The 16314-nt window shown below is 38.3% G+C and overlaps 1 long non-coding RNA gene across 1 annotated transcript in view; it reads left to right on the top strand.

Moving 5' to 3' along the window:
- Positions 1–16314, top strand: part of LOC307197209 — a 169171-nt gene that overhangs the window by 93302 nt on the left and 59555 nt on the right. Inside the window, exons 5-6 of the long non-coding RNA XR_013831351.1 lie at positions 6004–6190; positions 15606–15804. This is a non-coding gene — a long non-coding RNA (uncharacterized lncRNA). The remainder of the gene's footprint in view (positions 1–6003; positions 6191–15605; positions 15805–16314) is intronic.

The following is a 16314-nucleotide window of genomic DNA, read 5'->3' as shown; positions in this document are numbered from 1 at the left end:
ATTCTAAAGGAAGAAAAATTAACCAGAGAAAGAGGAGGGAAAGTTATTTCAGAAGAGGAAGTGGAGGACAGAAGGTCAAGGGCTTGGAAGTGCCTTTTTGTGGTTAGAGCAGAGAGAGTGAGGACAGTTTTGAATATCATGCAGTCTGGGGCCAGGTCCTTGAGGGCCTGGTAGAACATGTTCAGTATTTGGGTCTTTAAGAGCAAAGGAAGCAATTAAGTAGGGAGTTACTTGATAGGACTTGAATTTGCAGAAGCTCAGCCTCACTGAGCTAGAATGAATGTGTGAGTTTTCCACTGTCTAGTGGCGAGATAATGGTAACTTGACTAGAATAGTGGTAGTTTACTTGGATGAATGCAGATTAATTCTAGGAATAATTAGGAATTAAATTTTATAGGACTTGGTATTAGAGTGGTATCAGAAGTGACTAAGGGAGGGATGTGAGAGACAACCTCCCCAGTTCCCACCTTGATGAATGCTGTTAATTATGACAGGGCTTGGAGAGGGGGACCAGAGCAATACTAAATTAGTCCTCACCCTGTACTTCTTCAGGGAATGAGTGCCCGTCCCTTGGTGATTATTTAAATCTAATTTTGTTAAGGTTGTACCTTTGTGAACATTCAGATTAGGATCATATACTTGTGCACTACATGATGCCTTGCAGTTTGTCATAGTTAAACAAATACTTGTCAATTATATCAGAGAGGTGGTTGGAAGCAAGAGTAAAGAATTCTAGCTTTGGAATCTGATATCTATGCCAGTGACTTCCTACAGGTAACACAAACTAGTAAGTGGTCTAAATGGAATTTAAATATATTTTTCTACTTAATGGCAAGCAGAGCATGGACATTTTTCTGTATTTTCTTCTACAGGGTGGAAACTAACTTTTTCTAGATTTTGTGAGGCTACATGTTGTTTTCATCTGTATCAGCAAATATCTTTTGCTTGGCATTTTCTCTCTCTTTCCAGAACTGTCTATTGGGCTCTGTGGTAGGCTGAATAATAACCCCACAGATGCTCACATCCTAATCCTTGGAACCTGTGCATGTGTTACCTTACATGGTAAAAGGGACTTTGCAAATGTGGTTAAGTTAAAGATCTTGAGATCTTGGGATTCATCTGGTTTATCAGGTACACTCAAAATAATCACAAGTCTCCTTATAAGAGCAAAAAAGTCAGTCAGTCAGTAGTTGAAGATGTGACATGATAACAGAAGTAAAAGTTCAGAGTGATGTAAGGAAGGGGCCACAAGCTTAAGGAATGGAGGTGGCCTCTAGAAGCTGAAAGAGACTTGAATGCTTTCTCCCCTAGAGACCTCCAGGAGGAACCAGCCCTGCTGACTAGCTTCATAAGACTGACTTTAGCCCCATAGGTTATTTAAAACTTCTGCTCTACAGATCTGTAAAAGAATACATTTGCATTGTTTTTTTTCATTTAAATTTTATTGGAGTATAGTTGATTTCATTTGTATTTTTTTAATTTAAATTTTATTGGAGTATAGTTGATTTCATTTGCTTTTTTTTAATTTAAATTTTATTGGAGTATAGTTGATTTCATTTGCATTGTTTATTTTAATTTAAATTTTATTGGAGTAGGAGTATAGTTGATTTCATTTGTATTTTTTTAATTTAAATTTTATTAGAGATTTATTTTATTTTAATTTAAATTTTATTTTAATTTAAATTTTATTTTATAGTTGATTTCATTTGCATTTTTTTAATTTAAATTTTATTCGAGTATAGTTGATTTCATTTGTATTTTTTAATTTAAATTTTATTATAGTTGATTTCATTTGCATTTTTTAAATTTAAATTTTATTGGAGTATAGTTGATTTCATTTGCACTGTTTTAAGATGCTATGTTTGTGGTAATATTTTTACAGCAAACACAGGAAAATAAAATGGACTCTTTTACATCTCTAACTTGTTAGGACACGAACCTGACTGTGTAAAGCTAAATTTAGCACCTGCACCTTCCTACAGCAACACCATAAATTAATAACTTTCCGAACTTTCCCAGTGATAATCTTTAGCATTACCAATGGTGCTATTCTCTCAGAGTTATGTTTGTGTTTTCTCTTTCACCTGTATTTCTAATGACAAATTCCTGAGATTCCTTTTGTTCAAAGTTGTTAGTACTCATCACTTCATACTCTCTACTGCAAAATTTCGGAAACAGACAACACAAATATAAATACATTTGCTAAAATGCCCTTCTCATTTTTTTGCTTCTGATTCATATTCAAGGCCAATATCAAATTGTTTCACAAAGCTTCCCATAAGGAACTCTGCTGTCATTGTGTTGGGCTTTTCCTTGCTCCCATTACCCATATTATTTGTTCCCTTTCCACTTTTTATTTCATGTTGATTCTTCCCTACCTCCTCTCCAGCTAAATTTAGCATGATATTACACACAGAGGACAAATAATAAATAATATGTAGGAAAAAATGAATAAATGAAATTTTTTCAATACAAAGTTGAAGATTCATTTCTCCCAAGATGCTTCCTCTGACTCAACATATTAACTATCTTACAAAATAATCATTAGCATTATTGTATATATTTTGCTATCTAATCTTCAGCATGTTTACATATTTCAGCTGTTTGAGGAAGTTATGGTATCCCAGAGAAGGAATATACAAAACGTATATTCTTTTCCCTAAATATTTTCATTAATTACATACTGTGTGACAGGCATCAAGAATAGCAATAAACAAGAAGATACCATTCTTCTCCCCATGGAATCTGAAATGTTTATTTTTCTTTTGTCCTTTAACTTTAGAATTTATATACTAGTCGATTAGTTTTCCGGGGTTGCCTTAACAAATTACCACAAACTGGGTGGCTTAAACCAAAAGAAATGTATTCTCTCAGTGCGGGAGGCTAGCAGTCCAACATCAAGGCATCAGCGGGTTTGGTCCCTTCTTGGAGCTCTGACAAGAATCAGTTCCATGCCTCTCTTAGGGTGGCTCCTAATCCAATATAATTTCATTTTCGCTTAAGTACATCTGCAAAGACCTTATTTTCAAATAAGATTACATTCACAGGTACCAGAGATTAGACTTGAACTTATCTTTTGGCGGGGGACAAAAATGCAACCCACAACACGTGGGTATAACCTCTGGGAAATAAGGCATATGAATGTTTACTGAGTAGATTCAGCCCAATTGGAACCAGGGTAGTGGGCCTGCAGGGGCCCCGTTGGCATAAACTTCTCTGAATCCCTGATTCAGTGACGTTCTTCAGCTTCCCTGATTTCTCAGGCACAAGGACAAGGTCATGTAAGGTTCTTAATTCCTTGTTCAAAAGCAGTGATTACTTTTTCAAAAAATATATAACATACTTCTTATATCAAGTTTCTCAGTGGCATAATGACACTTTTTTAGCTCTCAGGAACATCACACTTCTTTTGACAGAGTCTGTTGCTTCTAAAAAAAAATACAACTTTTGGACAGAAGTTTAGTTGCTTATTAGTCATTCTTTTGACAGTTTTCTCTTTCAGCTCCACCTCTGTTCACTTGTAAGATATCATTTGTTCTCTATCCAAAATATCTCTCATTCATCTACTAACTACTCTCCCTCCTTCCTTCTAGAAGATCTGGGAAGCTACAGCACCCTCCCAACTGTTTTCTCTACCTTTCATCTCTCCCTGTTCCGTGTATTCTTCCCCAGAGCTGGCTGCTAGATCAATTTTCTGAAGACCACCACTTATTACACGCCTCTCATTTTCGCAAATATTTAATGTTTCCCCATTGCCTATAGAACGATGCCCATATATGTTAGTCATTCCTCCATGCTCTGAAGCCAACAACCTATTTAAATGGTTTTCTCATCATTTGCCATCTGTAGCACACATGCTAGTCACGCTGAGCCTTAAGCCATTTTGAATCGAAAGTGAAATTTTTCTGTGTGCTTTTCCTCCCGCTATTCTTTTTGTCTGAAGTATCTTTTCTTCCTCAAACTGTAATGTAAACCCTTCCTTCTCTCTAACTCAAATTCCACATTTAACATGAACTTTAATTTATATTTCTAAACTGGAAGCTACAAACTCCTCTTTGGAAATCCCCTGTGCCTTAATGTGGACTCGTTACAGCATACAGGTCTAGTTAGTAATATAATTTGTTTCTCTTTCTGTATATATTATTCAGAAATGTATTATACTTTTTATGTTTATAAATTATATCCCCAGAGCTTGAAGACAATACAGTTTATATATTTGCTTCACTTACCTATCCCTTAGAGTCACCAGCAAAATTTCCTGTGCATGTAATCAGTCAATATTTGGTGAGAAACTGAATGAATCAAGCAGGTGAACTCACCTTGTAACTACACTGGTTGCAGTATATCAAACAGTTTAATTAAATGCAAAGAAAACCAGTTTGCACCAGCTTTTATACAACAGGCAAAACACAGAGGCCCACTGTTCCCTAATCACTCTTCCAGTGTTCTAATCATTCACCCTGGAGGAATAGTCACCTCAAACAAGGACCTTGGAGTTTTTGCTTCAGCCCTTTGCTGCTGTGGCTGCTGGATGAGGCGCAAGACCACACTCCCAGGTTGACAGAAATCCCTCCTGTCAGATGGCAGCCTCATGCTGGCAGCTGTAATGACTGAATGTCTGGTGTTCCCACGTCTAATCCACCGTTTCCCTGTAGTTTAGTCACACTTCTGTCCTACGCACACACTGCAGACACTGACCCACATTGCCCCCTGGGTTTGGTGCCTGCAAGCCTATTTGTTTGTTGTTTGTTTTTAACAGGAAGATAAGTGATTTCTCTGAGCAAGGCGGGTATTAACACATTCAGAGAGGATGGTTTTTTCCCTCATAGGGAACTAGAAAACTTGGCTGAGGTTTGGTTTTGGAGTTTCTATTATATATTTACACCATTAATTCTCCAAACCTCAAGTCACAACGAGGGGGGAGATATAAATAAAAAGAGATGGGAGTTTGGAAGATCAGTATGTGGAATAGGAAGATGTAGATTATAGAGTAAGGATGCATCCTTACGGAAAGATTCCTTTTCCCCAAATAACTTAGATTCTCTTTTTAATCAATGAAGGAACTTATTGCTCCCGATATTATGTTTTTTTCCTCCCTTCCCTGTGTCATGAGAGAGTGAACAAAACTCTGAAATTACTGGAAATACCGCAGAGTATTGTTTGATTGCTCTTCTTCAAGGTTTAATTGAATCCTGGTCCAGGGACCGGTAGAGATTTATATCTGGTGGGCCCTCAATGGTAGAGACAGATCACATAAAGCCTCTGTCTGACTTCTGTCTTTCCTGTCTTCCCTCTCTCCCTCCTTTCTTCCTATCAATTAAAATTTGTGTTCTGTTCCTATGTACCTAGTCCTTTGCTGCTCATATAAAATGTATGATGAAAGAAACATTCTTTCATTTCAAGCAATTACTGCCTGGAAGGGAAAAATAACCTACCACATAATTACATGGTAAGAATAAGTTACAATTAGGCTGTTGACAACTCAGATGAAGGTGTTGTCTGAGAAACAATCCCTAGGGGCTGGAGCCGATTTACCAAGTGAGAACAGTGAGAGAATTTAAGAGGACACAGTTTCTTTTCAGCTCTTACATGAAGTTTATATATATGTGTGTGTGTGTGTGTGTGTGTGTGTGTGTGTGTGTGTATTCCGAATGTATATATAGTATTTGAAATATACATGCATATTATATATAATCATTTTGAATATATTTGCATATGGAATCACATACTTCTATATGTACATGTAGTTTCATATATGTGTATATAACGTGTGTGTGTGTCTGTTCAAGCTATATACAAGCTAAGCAGAAGATCTAGCTAAATAATACCATCAGATAAGAGGTGGATCTGCAATCAGTATTCTCATGGTCAACTGAATTTTAAAATGTCACGTCTTTGCATATATTATTATAACAAATTTGCTGTGGTGATAAGTGTTTTCTAATTTAAAATGGTGAGTTGCCAATGATAATAGCAATTTCTTTACTCTATTTCAAATTACAGAGGATCCTGAGTAAAATTGTGCAGTTAAAAAAGTATGTTAGGAGGGGAATGAGAGGAAGATGGCGGAAGAGTAAGACGCGGAGATCACCTTGCTCCCCACAGATACACCAGAAATATATCTACACGTGGAACAACTCCTACAGAACACCTACTGAACGCTGGCAGAAGACCTCAGACCTCCCAAAAGGCAAGAAACCCCCCACGTACCTGGGTAGGGCAAAATAAAAAAGAATAAACAGAGAAAAGAATAGGGACGGCACCTGCACCAGTGGGAGGGAGCTGTGAAGGAGGAAAAGTTTCCACACACTAGGAAGCCCCTTCGCGGGCGGAGACTGCGGGAGGCAGGGGGGGAGCTTCGAAGCCGCGGAGGAATGCACAGCCACAGGGGTGCGGAGGGCAAAGCGGGGGGATTCCCGCACAGAGGATCGGTGCCGACCGGCACTCACCAGCCCGAGAGGCTTGTCTGCTCCCCCGCCGGGGCGGGCGGGGCTGCGAGCTGAGGCTCTGAGGCTCGGGTTTCGGTTTCCGACGGAGCGCAGGGAGAGGACTGGGGTTGGCGGCTTGAACATACCCTGAAGGGGTTAGTGCACCACAGCTAGCCGGGAGGGAGTCCGGGGAAAAGTCTGGACCTGCCGAAGAGGCAGGAGACTTTTTCTTCCCTCTTTGTTTCCTGGTGCGTGAGGAGAGGGGTTTAAGAACGCTGCTTAAAGGAACCGAAGAGACGGGCGCGAGCCGCGGCTAAAAGCGCGAACCCCAGAGACGGGCGCGAGCTGCGGCTAAAAGCGCGGACCGCAGAGACGGGCGGGAGACGCTAAGGCTGCTGCTGCCGCCACCAAGGGGGCCTGTGTGCGAGCACAGGTCACTCTCCACACCACTCTTCCGCGGAGCCTGTGCAGCCCGCCACTGCCAGGTTCCCGGGATCCAGGGACAACTTCCCCGGGAGAACGCACGGCAGGCCTCAGGCTGGTGCAAAGTCACGCCGACCTCTGCCACCGCAGGCCCGCCTCGCACGCAGTTGCCCCTCCCCCCCCGCCGGCCTGAGTGCGCCAGAGCCCCCGAATCAGCGGCTCCTTTAACCCCGTCCTGTCTGAGCAAAAAACAGACGCCCTCCAGCGACCTACACACAGAGGCAGGTCCAAATCCAAAGCTGAGCCCCTGGGAGCTGTGAGAACAAAGAAGAGAAAGGGAAATCTCTCCCAGCAGCCTCAGGAGCAGCGGATTAAAGCTCCACAATCAACTTGATATACCCTGCATCTGTGGAATACCTGAATAGACAACCAATCATCCCAAATTAAGGAAGTGGACTTTAGGAGCAAGATCTATGATTTTTTTTCCCTTTTCCTCTTTTTGTGAATGTGTATGTGTATGCTTCTGTGTGAGATCTTGTCTGTATAGTCTTGCTTCCACCATTTGTCCTAGGGTTCTATCCGTCCATGGTTTTTTTTTTAAATTTTTTTCTTAATAATTAATTTTAATTTTAATAACGTTATTATACTTTACCTTCTTTCTTTCTTTCTTTCTTTCCTTCCTTCCTTCCCTCCTTTAGACAACGAATCATCCCAAATTGAGGAGGTGGTCTCTGACAGCAAGATTTATGATTTTTCCCCATTTACCTCTCTTAGTGAGGGTGTATGTGTATGCTTCTGTGTAAGATTTTGTCTGTATAGCTTTGCTTCCAACATTTGTCCTAAGGTTCTATCCGTCCCTTTTTTTTTCTAAATAAGAATTTTTTAATTCAATAACTTTATTATACTTTATTTTATTTTTACTGTATCTTCTTTCTGTCTTTTTTCCTTTTTTCCCTCCTTCCTTCCTCCCTCCCTCCCTCCTTTCTTTCCTTCTTGCCTTCTTTCCTTCTTTGCTTCTTTCTTTCTTTCTTCCTTCCTTCCTTCCTTCCTTCCTTCCCTCCTTTCCTTCTTTCTTTCCTCAAACTTCTACTAATTCTCTCTACTTTTTCTCCCTTTTATTCTGAGCCGTGTGGATGAAAGGCTCTTGGTGCTCCAGCCAGGAGTCAGGGCTCTGCCTCTGAGGTAGGAGAGCCAACTTCAGGACACTGGTCAACAAGAGACCTCCCAGCTCCACATAATATCAAACGGCGAAAATCTCCCAGAGACCTCCATCTTAACACCAGCACCCAGCTTCACTCAACGACCAGCAAGCTACAGTGCTGGACAACCTATGCCAAACAACTAGCAAAACAGGAACACAACCGCACCCATTAGCAGAGAGGCTGCCTAAAATCATAATAAGGCCACAGACACCCCAAAACACACCACCAGACGTGAACCTGCCCACTAGAGAGACAAGATCCAGCCTCATCCACTAGAATACAGGCACTAGTCCCCTCCACCAGGAAGCCTACACAACCCACTGAACCAACCTTAGCCACTGGAGACAGACATCAAAAACAGCGAGAACTACGAACCTGCAGTCTGCAAAAAGGAGACCCCAAACACAGTAAGATAAGCAAAATGAGAAGACAGAAAAACACACAGCAGATAAAGGAGCAAGATAAAAATGCACCAGACCTAACAAATGAAGAGGAAAAGCCAGTCTACCTGAAAAAGAATTCAGAATAATGATAGTAAGGATGATCCGAAATCTTGGAAATAGAATAGACAAAATGCAAGAAACAGTTAACAAGGACCTGGAAGGAATAAAGATGAAGCAACAATGATGAACAACACAATAAATGAAATTAAAAGTACTCTAGATGGGATCAATAGCAGAATAACTGAGGCAGAAGAACGGATAAGTGACCTGGAAGATAAAATAGTGGAAATAACTACTGCAGAGCAGAATAAAGAAAAAAGAATGAAAAGAACTGAGGACAGTCTCAGAGACCTCTGGGACAACATTAAATGCACCAACATTCGAATTATAGGGGTTCCAGAAGAAGAAGAGAAAAAGAAAGGGACTGAGAAAATATTTGAAGAGATTATAGTTGAAAACTTCCCTAATATGGGAAAGGAAATAGTTAATCAAGTCCAGGAAGCACAGAGAGTCCCATACAGGATAAATCCAAGGAGAAATATGCCAAGACACATATTAATCAAACTGTCAAAAATTAAATACAAAGAAAGCATATTAAAAGCAGCAAGGGAAAAACAACAAATAACACATAATGGAATCCCCATAAGGTTAACAGCTGATCTCTCAGCAGAAACCCTACAAGCCAGAAGGGAGTGGCAGGACATACTGAGAGTGATGAAGGAGAAAAACCTGCAGTCAAGACTACTCTACCCAGCAAGGATCTCATTCAGATTTAATGGAGAAATTAAAACCTTTACAGACAAGCAAAAGCTGAGAGAGTTCAGCACCACCAAACCAGCTTTACAACAAATGCTAAAGGAACTTCTCTAGACAAGAAACACAAGAGAAGGAAAAGACCTAAAATAATGAACCCAAAACAATTTAGAAAATGGGAATAGGAACATACATATCGATAATTGTAAATGGACTAAATGCTCCCACCAAAAGACACACATTGGCTGAATGGATACAAAAACAAGACCCTTATATATGCTGTCCACAAGTGACCCACTTCAGACCTAGAGACACATACAGACTGAAAGTAAGGGGATGGAAAAAGATATTCCATGCAAATGGAAACCAAAAGAAAGCTGGAGTAGCAATTCTCATATCAGACACAATAGACTTTAAAATAAGGACTATTAAAAGAGACAAAGAAGGACACTACATAATGATCAAGGGATCGATCCAAGAAGAAGATATAACAATTGTAAATATTTATGCACCCAACATAGGAGCACCTCAATACATAAGGCAAATACTAACAGCCATAAAAGGGGAAATCAACAGTAACACATTCATAGTAGGGGACTGAAACACCCCACTTTCACCAATGGACAGATCATCCAAAATGAAAATAAATAAGGAAACACAAGCTTTAAATGATACATTAAACAAGATGGACTTAATGGATATTTATAGGACACTCCATCCAAAACCAACAGAATACACATTTTTCTCAAGTGCTCATGGAACATTCTCCAGGATAGACCATATCTTGGGTCACAAATCAAGCCTTGGTAAATTTAAGAAAATTGAAATTGTATCAAGCATCTTTTCTGACCACAACGCCATGAGACTAGATATCAATTACAGGAAAAGATCTGTAAAAAATACAAACACATGGAGGCTAAACAATACACTACTTAATAATGAAGTGATCACTGAAGAAATCAAAGAGGAAATAAAAAAAAATACCTAGAAACAAATGACAATGGAGACACAACGACCCAAAACCTATGGGATGCAGCAAAAGCAGTTCTAAGGGGGAAGTTTATAGCAATACAAGCCCACCTTAAGAAGCAGGAAACATCTCGAATAAACAACCTAACCTTGCACCTCAAGCAATTACAGAAAGAAGAACAAAAAAAACCCCAAAGCTAGCAGAAGGAAAGAAATCATAAAAATCAGATCAGAAATAAATGAAAAAGAAATGAAGGAAACAATAGCAAAGATCAATAAAATTAAAAGCTGGTTCTTTGAAAAGATAAACAAAATAGATAAACCACTAGCCAGACTCATCAAGAAAAAAAGGGAGAAGACTGAAATCAATAGAATTAGAAATGAAAAAGGAGAGGTAACAACTGACACTGCAGAAATAAAAAAGATCATGAGAGATTACTACAAGCAACTCTATGCCAATAAAATGGACAATCTGGATGAAATGGACTAATTCTTATAAATGCACAATGTGCCAAGACTGAATCAGGAAGAAATAGAAAATATGAACAGACCAATCATAAGCACTGAAATTGAAACTGTGATTAAAAATCTTCCAACAAACAAAAGCCCAGGACCAGATGGCTTCACAGGCGAATTTTATCAAACATTTAGAGAAGAGCTAACACCTATCCTTCTCAAACTCTTCCAAAATATAGCAGAGGGAGGAACACTCCCAAATTCCTTCTACAAGGCCACCATCACCTTGATACCAAAACCAGACAAGGATGTCACAAAGAAAGAAAACTACAGGCCAATATCACTGATGAACATAGATGCAAAAATCCTCAACAAAATACTAGCAAACAGAATCCAACAGCACATTAAAAGGATCATACACCATGACCAAGTGGGGTTTATTCCAGGAATGCAAAGATTCTTCAATATACGCAAATCTATCAATGTGATAAACCATATTAACAAATTGAAGGAGAAAAACCATATGATCATCTCAATAGATGCAGAGAAAGCTTTTGACAAAATTCAACACCCATTTATGATAAAAACCCTGCAGAAAGTAGGCATAGAGGGAACTTTCCTCAACATAATAAAGGCCATATATGACAAGCCCACAGCAAACATCATCCTCAATGGTGAAAAACTGAAAGCATTTCCACTAAGATCAGGAACAAGACAAGGTTGCCCACTCTCACCACTCTTATTCAACATAGTTTTGGAAGTTTTAGCCACAGCAATCAGAGAAGAAAGGGAAATAAAAAGAATCCAAATTGGAAAAGAAGAAGTAAAGCTGTCACTGTTTGCAGATGACATGATCCTATACATAGAGAATCCTAAAGATGCTACCAGGAAACTACTAGAGCTAATCAATGAATTTGGTAAAGTGGCAGGATACAAAATTAATGCACAGAAATCTCTGGCATTCCTATATACTAATGATGAAAAATCTGAAAGTGAAATCAAGAAAACACTCCCCTTTACCATTGCAACAAAAAGAATAAAATATCTAGGAATAAACCTACCTAAGGAGACAAAAGACCTGTATGCAGAAAATTATAAGACACTGATGAAAGAAATTCAAGATGATACAAACAGATGGAGAGATATACCCTGTTCTTGGATTGGAAGAATCAACATTGTGAAAATGACTCTACTACCCAAAGCAATCTATAGATTCAATGCAATCCCTATCAAACTACCACTGGCATTTTTCACAGAACTAGAACAAAAAATTTTGCAATTTGTATGGGAACACAAAAGACCCCGAATAGCCAAAGCAATCTTGAGAATGAAAAAAGGAGCTGGAGGAATCAAGCTCCCTGACTTCAGACTATACTACAAAGCTACAGTAATCAAGACGGTATGGTACTGGCACAAAAACAGAAAGATAGATCAATGGAATAGGATAGAAAGCCCTGAGGTAAACCCACGCACATATGGACACCTTATCTTTGATAAAGGAGGCGGGAATGTACAGTGGAGAAAGGACAGCTTCTTCAATAAGTGGTGCTGGGAAAACTGGCCAGCTACATATAAAAGTATGAGATTAGATCACTCCCTAACACCATACACAAAAATAAGCTCAAAATGGATTAAAGACCTACATGTAAGGCCAGAAACTATCAAACTCTTAGAGGAAAACATAGGCAGAACACTCTATGACATAAATCACAGCAAGATCCTTTCTGACCCACCTCCTAGAGTAATGGAAATAAAAACACAAACAAATGGGACCTAATGAAACTTCAAAGCTTTTGCACAGCAAAGGAAACCATAAGCGAGACCAAAAGACAACCCTCAGAATGGGAGAAAATATTTGCAAATGAAGCAACTGACAAAGGATTAATCTCCAAAATTTACAAGCAGCTCATGCAGCTCAATAACAAAAAAACAAACAACTCAATCCGAAAATGGGCAGAAGACCTAAATAGACATTTCTCCAAAGAAGATATACAGACTGCCAACAAACACATGAAAGAATGCTCAACATCATTAATCATTAGAGAAATGCAAATCAAAACTACAATGAGATATCATCTCACACCAGTCAGAATGGCCATCATCAAAAAATCTAGAAACAATAAATGCTGGAGAGGGTGTGGAGAAAAGGGAACACTCTTGCAGTGCTGGTGGGAATGTGAATTGGTTCAGCCACTCTGGAGAACAGTATGGAGGTTCCTTAAAAAACTACAAATAGAACTACCATATGACCCACTACTGGGCATATTCCCTGAGAAAACCAAAATTCAAAAAGAGTCATGTACCAAAATGTTCATTGCAGCTCTATTTACAATAGCCCGGAGATGGAAACAACCTAAGTGCCCATCATCGGATGAATGGATAAGGAAGATGTGGCACATATATACAATGGAATATTACTCAGCCATAAAAAGAAACGAAATTGAGCTATTTGTAATGAGGTGGATGGACCTAGAGTCTGTCATACAGAGTGAAGTAAGTCAGAAAGAAAAAGACAAATACCGTATGCTAACACATATATATGGAATTTAAGGAAAAAAAATGTCATGAAGAACCTAGGGGTAAGGCAGGAATAAAGACGCAGACCTCCTAGAGAACGGGCTTGAGGTTATGGGGAGGGGGAAGGGTGAGCTGTGACAGGGCGAGAGAGAGTCATGGACATATACACACTAACAAATGTAGTAAGGTAGATAGCTAGTGGGAAGCAGCCGCATGGCACAGGGATATTGGCTCGGTGCTTTGTGACCGCCTGGAGGGGTGGGATAGGGAGGGTGGGAGGGAGGGAGACACAAGAGGGAAGAGATATGGGAACATATGTATATGTATAACTGATTCACTTTGTTATAAAGCAGAAACTAACACACCATTGTAAAGCAATTATACCTCAATAAAGATGTTAAAAAAGAAAAAAAAAAAAACAGACAAAAAAACATTACCAGAGATAAAGAGGACCATTTCACAGTGATAAAAGGGTCATTCCATCGGGAACATATAACTACTTTAAACACATATGCAACTGGGAACAGACTCCAAAAATATGTGAAGTAAAACTGAGCAGAACTGAAGGGAGAAATGGAGAAATAGACAATTCAACAGCAAAAGTTGGAGACATCAATACCCCACTTTCAACATTGGGTAGAACGAATAGGCAGAATATCAATAAAGAAAAGAAGATTTAACAACACTATAAACTCCACAGACCTAGAAGACATCTGTATAACACTCTACCCAGAAACATTAGAACACACATTCTTCTCATTACACATGAAACATTCTTCAGAATAGACCATGTGCTAGCCTATATAACAAACCTAAGTAAAGTTAAAAGGGTTTAAATGATACAAAGTATTTTCCCCAACCACACTGAAATTAGAAATCAATAAGGAAATTCGGAAATTCACAAATACATGGAAATTAATCAATACATTCTTACATAACGAGTCGATCAAAGAAGAAATCTCAAGGGAAATTAGAAAATACGTTTAGATGAATAAAAATGAAAACATAATATACCAAAACTTATGAGATGCAACTAAAGTAAGTAAAGATGCTCAGATGGAAATTTATAGCTGTAATCACCTATAAGAAAAAATGTGATCTCAAATTAATAACTTACCCTTCCACCTTAAGAAATTAGAAAAAAAAAAGTAAACCAAGTCCAAAGCAAGCAGAAGGAAGGAAATAATAAAGATTATAAATAGATGAAATAGAGAATACAAAATATTAGAAAAAGGGAATAAAGCCAAAAGTTCTGTTCTTTCGAAAACAAGTTTAGTTCTTTGAAAAGATAAGCAAAATTGACAAATCTTTATATATACTGACCAAGAAAAAAAGAGAGAATATTCAAACTAATGAGGAATTAAAAGGGGGCATCATTACTGATCTGTAATGATAAAAGATTATGGGAATACTGTCAACAACCATATGTTAACAAACTAGATAACTTAGATGAAATGGACAAAATTCTAGACAGAGATAAACTTCCAAAACTAACTTAAAATGAAGCAGAAATCTTAACAGACTTATAACAACAGATTGAATTAGAAATCAAAAATTTCCCACAAAGAAAAGCCCAAGTCCAGTAGGTTTACTGGTGAATTCTACCAAAAGTTCAAAGAATATGAATCCTTTATAAACTCTTCCAAAAAATGGAAGAGGAGAAAACACTTCCCAACTCATTATATGAGGCCGGTTTTAACCTGATACAAAAACTTGACAAAGACATCACAAGAAAATTATAGATTAATATCCCTAGGGAATTCCCTTGTTAATCTAGATGGTAAAATTCTCAACAAAATAACAGCACACCGAATCCAGCAACATATAAAAAGGATAAAAAAAAAAAAAAAAAAAGTATGTTAGGATCTAATACCTTGATTTCCAAAAATGATCAGATGCTGACATTGGTAGCGAGTTAGAAAAAGTTTTGTGCTATAATGAATGACTTTTGAACAGTCTCTGCTTCTTTGTTGGTTTGAGTCTTTTTAAGAGATTGATTATATATGTGATAAATTTTTTTACTTTATTATATTTTATTTTTGGCTGTGTTGGGTGTTTGTTACTGTGTGCAGGCTTTCTCTAGTTGCGGCGACTGGGGGCTACTCTTGGTTGTGGTGCGCGGGCTTCTCATTGTGGTGGCTTCTCTTGTTGCGGAGCATGGGCTCTAGGTGTGCGGGCTTCAGTAGTTTTGGCTCATGGTCTCTAGAGCGCAGGCTTGGTAGTTGTGGCTCATCGCGCATGTTGCTCCGTGGCATGTGGGATCTTCCCGGACCAAGGCTTGCATTGGCAGGCAGATTCTTAACCACTTTGCCACCAGGGAAGCCCTGTGATAAATTTTTAAATTGGTCTTTTTGTACAAAATTAAATGTATTTCCCTCTTCTAATTCGGTTTTCTTTGTCTTTTTTGTTTTTAGTGAAAAATACTCCCAGAATCCACATACCACATCAGAGGGACTTGGAACTACCCTGCCTGTGTGGTTTGTTACCCACTAACTGTTAACATTGATTAGAACACGGGAATTGGACTTTCTCCAATTGTCACCCCCAGGATTCTCACAAGCCGGATGTATACGAAGTAAAATGACCTTCTTAATTAGAGGAAAACTATCCAAGGTATACGACTGCATTTTCTATATTAAATTTGATTTTGTTTTACCTAATTCTTATTTACATGTAATTCATATATTTATCTACAATGGCTAATATTTTATCATCTTATTCATGTTAATATATTTTCTTATATTTTGCTTAAGTTTCTTGTTATTCTTATAAAATACCAGTTACACCAGATTTCCTAATTCAATTTGTTTCAATTCCGAATCCTTTTCTAGCTCTTGAAAACATAAACCAGGAGACTCTAAACCTAACATATGCAACCAAATGATGCTATGATTTGCCAGAATGAATACATCATACTGGAATCTGGCTGCTATGGCCAAGATCTTTACTCATTTTATATAACACGATTTCCTTTTATGGTTTCCTATTCACTCTTCCTTTTTTTTTTTTTGTTAATCATCCAAGCAATTTTTTTTAATTGTCAGAAAAAAAGAATCTAATTCTTCCTCTAATTGAGCTTAAGATTTTGCTATAAATCTGACATACTGCTTTCTAAATAGGAGT

This window comes from Stenella coeruleoalba (assembly GCF_951394435.1).
Source record: "Stenella coeruleoalba genome assembly, chromosome: 14".
Taxonomy (NCBI): Eukaryota; Metazoa; Chordata; class Mammalia; order Artiodactyla; family Delphinidae; genus Stenella; species Stenella coeruleoalba.
This window is presented reverse-complemented; position numbering and strand designations above follow the sequence as displayed.